Raw genomic sequence first — 6,611 nt, 5'->3', positions numbered from 1 at the left:
GCTCTTGCAATAAGAAATGACAAATATAACAGTCTCTGAAAGAGCAAGGTTAAAAGGGATGTTATGTTTTAATCACCTGTTGTTTTTTTTTTCCTCTTTTCCACAAAACAGTGAAAAGCCAAAGGGAAGACTAAGACATTTTTTGTTTCATTTCCTGATTGAAAACACTGTAAGAAATGATTGCTTCACAAAACCATGTCAGGATGATTTTTTCCCTGGTATTTAAGCCAGCTTCTTTGCAGGAAGAATGATAATTTGATATTTAAATTAAAATCACCACCAAAGAATCAATAGCTAATGCTACAGATGAATCCCATCAACAGTATCTAAGAAGCTTTTGGCTAATTTTTTTATAATGCATCTCCATGGAAAGCAGTGAAAGTACAGTCAGTCCAAGGGGAAGGAGATTTTGGTTCCCTGCATTCAGATCACCCTGTATGAGCTGCTTCAGTCCTGCAGTAAGTGCTACAGCATGATATTTAATGCTGTAGAACAAAGATGAAAATATGCCAGATAGTAAAATAATGAATTCTTTATTTTCCTGTTTATAGTTTCTTCACTATATTCTGTGTTACATGGAGAAGATTTTTAATAAATAACTGTCTTTGCAGAGTCACAAAACATCAACAGTTTATACACAGGACACCCACGTAATTGATGCATCCTGCAACATGGAAATCCTCTCCCAAGAAAAAACTTCTACAGAAGCCAACAGATTTCTCTTCATTTCATTTAGTTTCCTGAAAATCTCTTCCTCTGATTCTAGATGCTGCTTGGCAGAGCAGTTGTAGCTTCAATGCAAAGTCAGATGGGTGGGTGCCCTGAGAGCAAGGGACATGTGCCTGGAGAGCCAGAGCTGCACCGAAGGGAAGGTCCAGCCTCGCTGCTCCAGCCTGTCCTGGGCCAGCCCTGGCTCTCATCCCGCTCTCTGGGAACTGACTCAGCTGCTCAGTCAGCAGAAATACCTTTGTTCTTCCTCTGCCCTGCTCCCTGCTCAGTTAGAAAGCTGAATCAGCTCCCAGCAGGGGCCAGTGAAGCACTTCCAGGTGCCAGGGGAAAGCACCTCTCCTCCTCAGCAGGAATGAGCTGTTGGACTGCCTTCTTCATGGGTGCAACTGCACTCCGAGGTACTCGAGTAAAACCTGGTGTTCACCTCTCTGGAACTCTGGACACAGATGTACCTGAGGAAGGGCTTTCCTGATGGCCAGTGCAGGGCTGCAGCCACAGGCACTAGAATGGCTCTGAAGAGGGCTGCTGGCAGCCAGGGCTGTTACCATTGCCAGGGGCTTACCACGGGCTCCCTGGTGCAGCTCAGGACCAGCTGAACAAACAGCTCATGCCAGCACTCTCATGTGCTCCAGTGCAAAGCTGGAGGATTCCCTTTATCTCCCTCGAACGCTGTTGGGTAAACGTGGGCTGACTTTGTGACAAAGGCACAGAGAGCAGATGGGAACACACCCTGCCAGCCCTGCCTGTGCCTCCTCCAAAGGCACACAAAAACTGCTGCTGACATCCATCATCCTGTGCCAAGTGACCACAGCCTTCCAACTGAAACCTCAGGGGAGGGAAAGCTGAAAAGAGACAGGGACGAGGAGGAGGTTCAGCCATGTGAAAGGACCTTGTGAAAAAGTAAGAATGATTTCTTTTCCAGTAGAAAGCAACACTGTGGAGCCTACTACACATGATGGCCCTGTAGTGTTTAGAAATTTAGAAAAGTATAGGCTTGACAGTAAACCTGAAGGTTTCAGGTTTTAAACCTGAAAACTGTTAGGATGAAAACCATTGCTGTGTTTTGCCCTTTGACTAACAGAAAAGCAGGTCCTGTAGGAGAGAAGAGGAACACAGGTGCAATCTTTCACTGATTCCCAGCTCAGCAAGGTTGGCAAATGTTTCTTTGAAGTCAGTTTAAAGATCAGTTACCAGGTTAGAAGTGAAATCTTTTGCAATTTCCATTATTGATAAGGTCCAGATCCTTTGTTAGTGGTACCATCAGATCAGAACACATTTTCAGATGCTGTCAGTGAACCAGAAAGCAGCAAGAGGATTTCACAGGGAAAGAATAATCTTATGAGTCTCTGAAATGGGTGCCCTGCTGGTCTGCTGAATGTGGGCAAAATCCATGATTAAATCTGCCACCATTCCTACTTTGCTGTCTGCTGTTGTTAGGCTTTCTATCAAACACAGGTCAAAATCTTAATCTGCATTCATCTCGTATGTCTACTGAAGATAATTAAAAAGCTCCAGAACTTACCGGGGTCAGGTTTGATTTCTTCTGAATTATTTCCTGGTGACAGGAAGAATTATCTGTTCTGCTGTATATGGTTTTTTTTTTTCCAGCACTATGGAACATTTGGCTGATGCATATGATACAAACATATGCATCTTTGGGACATAGCAAAATGCTCTGAGGTCATTTGTTTACTAGAAGCAGTTAATGGGATAAGCAGAGGCCTACTGAGTATGAGAAAGAATGCCATTCAATTACTCTCTGCTCTTTAAGAAGTAAGAAGATGAAAACCATTAGACACAAAATCCTTTATCCTCAAAGTCCCACAGGCTACAGGGTGGGGAATAAAAAACCATTGCCCTTCATTGTATGTATGAATGGGAACTAGGATTAAAAAAAAAAATAAGATCAAATGTTGCTCCTACTCTTCTTGTTGAGAACAAGTATCAACTTCTGGCCAAATTTTTTCTTACATGTTGAGTCTTTTGAGAAAGCTGTGGAATTAGATCACAGAAAGGATGTGAACAAGCGTAATGAATGTAAATGTGACATGGCTGCAAGCCCCTGGTCTCACTCTTTAATGATTTTTTTTTTTCTTGTAAAACACAAGCCAAACTCTCAAAGTGTTGTACTGGTCCTTTCCAGCTTTGCCTCCTTACTTTGTAGTATTTTCCAGACACACAAGGTACAACTCATCCTGGTGTTTGGAACTGCAACCTTTACACAGCACCAGCTGGCAGAGTCACTCCAAGGGGGGCTATACTTCACTGGAGTTTTTAAATTGCTTCTGCCTGTGAACTCAGGGGTCAAATGAAGGCAAGATATTGGAAGATAAAAGTTGGATGATCATTCAAAACTGGTAGTTGCATAAATAAATATTTAGGAAGACTTACATATCAGATCACACACATCAGGATTTCCTGATGAAGAAAGAAAGATCATCAAAAATGTAGTCATGCCAAAGGTTAAGATTTCTAGGGGAGAGATAAATGCCTTTATATGGAAACTATTGTTCCACATAAATGAAAGGCAATCATTTTGTCTCTTCACATCCAGCCACAGGAATATCCTTTAAACAGTAAAGAGAACATAAGGCATTTCCTGGCAATATATGACTAGTTAAGAGGGCTGATGGCATCCAGCTGTGCCTTTAAGCCATTCACTCAGACAGATTTTCAAGCTCTTGAATGGACTGTGGCTGAAATGGTCACTTCAGGAAGCAAAACTAAAAGTACAGGCAGAATTTATGTGGATCTGCACATATTGTTGATCTGCAAGGGGTATTGTTGATCTGCAGGGGGTATTGTTAAAGAAGTCTAAGACATTGTCTAAGGGAAGATTGCTTAAATTACTCTGCTCTTCTAGCAAAAATACCTGACTTGTCTCCATCCACATATTACACCAAGGATGGAACAAAGGTACAAATCTGACTAGTCAGGACCTGTTGGACCAGGCAGCCAACCTAAAATGAATGAAGTGTTTCCTTTTTCTCTGAATGCTCAGATAAATAACAGGTATAACAATGGTACTGAAATGGCCTGCACCAAATCCCTGAGAGTCCCCACTGAAAATCCCTGCTCCCAGGGAGTGGGGCGATGGTACAGCTCGAGTGGGTGGAGGGATTTTATTATTCTCTGTTGACCAGGAGGTGGCAGTGATTCCCTTTGCAGAACTAAGAAAGCTCCTAAAAGACATTCAGAACTGCAGTCAAGGCGTTTAGGGGGAGGGGGAAAGACATTCAGAACACAGCCTGTTTGATCTCAGGGAATAAAATCATACTGCAGAGTGCAGAAGGAATAAAGCTAAGATCTTTTTCTTGTTCCTGTGACAATCTTTACTATTTCTTTAGTGTCTAAAAGAAAGACAAATTATTGGAGAAATACACAGCTCCCAGAGCTTTCAGTTAGGTATTACTTTTAGTCCTAATTACATCTGCATATTAAAAGAAGAGCAGCACATTTCTAGCTGGTGTTCAGCAGCTGTATGTTAATGTTATTTGTGTGTTAATGCTATTTGTGAAAATATGCTCAGAAGCTTGTGCATTAGAAAGAACCTGAATATGCAGAAGAGATCACCTTATGCCCAGGCACCTCCACAGAGAAGAGCCCCCTGTTCCTGTGCCAGTGCTGTGACTCTAAACATGCAGCTTAGCAGCACTCCTCCAGGCCATGGCCCCATTGTATTGTGTCCCTCTTCCCTTTGTATTGTGTCCCTCTTCCCTCCTTGCAGCTTTCTGGAAAGATCCCATCATTACTGTGCTGTCCTTAGAACACCTCCTGAGTGTGCTCTGTACATCCTGCCCTGCCCCGATCTCAGCCAACTCTGCCCCCCTGCTCACATCACTCCTGAACTGCCCCAGGAGGTTGTGGCTGCTCCATCCCTGGAAGTGTTCAAGGCCAGGCTGGAGAAAGCCTTGAGCAACCTGGTCTAGTGGAAGGTGTCCCTGCCCAAGAAAGGGGGAGGTTGGGCCTGGATGATCTTTAACATCCACGTGTGATATGTGTGATGCTGCCCCATTAGTCTCAATCCAAAAGAGATTTGCAGACTTTTACTGAGAATCTGGCAGAATGAGTGGAGGAATATAATTTTTCCATTCAAAGGGGTTAACACTTCAAAAGTCATGATGAACCTTCCTGGCAAACAGCTTGCAGAAGCTCCCACGAGAGAAATTTTTTACATCAAATATTCATTACATTACAAATATACACCACCAGTTAGTCAACAGTGGTATGCCAATGTAAGAAAAGGCATGGGTCTTCCTGTAAGTGATGTCTTGTGGCTTTTAAAAGACTTCTGCAGGACAGATTATGTAAGCAAGGACTGTTGGAATAGGGCCTTCTCTGCGTCTCTGTCATTCTCCTTTTGATAGGTTTGTGTGATGGTTTCAGTGCTCTGTCTGGACCATGTTACTCTGCTGTCACCTGCATCTCATAGAAAAAGTATTTATCCCCACCTTGTCGGCCTAAACTCCTTCTGTGATCCAGACAGAACAACTCCTTGAGCTGCCTTTTTGCAGACTGGCTTTAGTTGCATCCACATCACACAATTCTCCACCCTCCAGACACATAAATTCCAGTCCCTTCAAGGTTACAGTGTCCTCCAGGCTCACACTGAAGCACAGCAGGTAGAACACCCTAAGTTCAAGAGCTTTATGCTGGATCACACTGTGGCAAGAAGGTATTTTGGAAATAAATGTGAGCCTGCTCTGTGGGGTCTTGTGGGATCCAAGCACGCTTTATTTCAAGCCAAGAAAATGAGAAGTCCCATTAGCACAGCCTGGAGCATTGTGGAGTAAAATTGCCTCACCCAGAGGGTGGAGGACAGAGATTGCCTTCCAAGCAATAATTCTTGAGCATCTACAAAAGCCAGCCCAGTTTTAGCTGGCTGTGATGCAGCCAGTCTCCACTGAGGAGCTCCTTTAGCTTAAGGGGCAGTGAAGTCTGTGTGATTGCCACAGTCCAGCCCTGGCTGCAGAGACTGTCAGTGCCTGCAAATGAGTTAGACAGCAAGTGCTGCTGAAAGGCTTTCTGATAACCCAACTTTTGAATGATTGCACTTGTGTTTGAGTAGCTATTGCAGTCTGTCACTAAGGAGAGTGGCAACTTCTCTTTCAGATGCAACAGGTAAATTAAAAGCAGCCTTTAGACCCTTAGCAGATGGAAAATGTACAGCAACACTGGCTACCTCAGTGTGTGCCACCTGCCATGGCACCAAGGAAAACAGCATGGAGGGGGTCAGCATTACCTCTTCATCAGATTTGTACCATCCTGTCTTGTAACAATCCAAAGACAGAAATTGCAGACTCGACATTAATATAAATTTGTTTTATCATGTATTATCATATACACATTAAAAAGTGTTACTGCACTATTTGAGCGAGATAAAGGGGGATGATTTTTCTGCCACTAGCCACTATTTGTTTATGGAGTTTTCTTTTAGGAAGTTTCTTCAAACACTTTTTACATTCTTTGTAAACTTCCCTCCTATGGCTTCACTAGCAGTATTATGTTATTGATTATACATTGGCTTAGATTTATATGGTAACCCTCTGAGGAAGCTTTAAAGATTCCTTTCTTCAGTGTCAACTTGACGATTTTACCCTCACATAGTCATAAAATCATCAAAGCAAATACAAGGCTATTTGCTTGAATACACCAAACAAATCATGAGTTAACTGCTTTTAGTGATAGGATTGGTTAGTTCCAAGAAAGACAGATGCCACAGCACAACTCAAGTACATCAGAAACGACTGGCAGGTCCAAAAAGCCCTTGTCCCTTGCTGTTTTACTGCAAACTAATCCGCATATATATGGTACATATTAAGATGGTAAGCTTGAGAACTTGCATTTTTTTGTTGGATGCAATTACTATAACTGCAGTAACA

Source organism: Lepidothrix coronata, unplaced genomic scaffold (assembly GCF_001604755.1).
Source record: "Lepidothrix coronata isolate B3197 unplaced genomic scaffold, Lepidothrix_coronata-1.0 Scaffold201, whole genome shotgun sequence".
Taxonomy (NCBI): domain Eukaryota; kingdom Metazoa; phylum Chordata; class Aves; order Passeriformes; family Pipridae; genus Lepidothrix; species Lepidothrix coronata.
The sequence above is the reverse complement of the archived record's forward strand: the minus strand, read 5'-3'. Positions refer to the sequence as shown.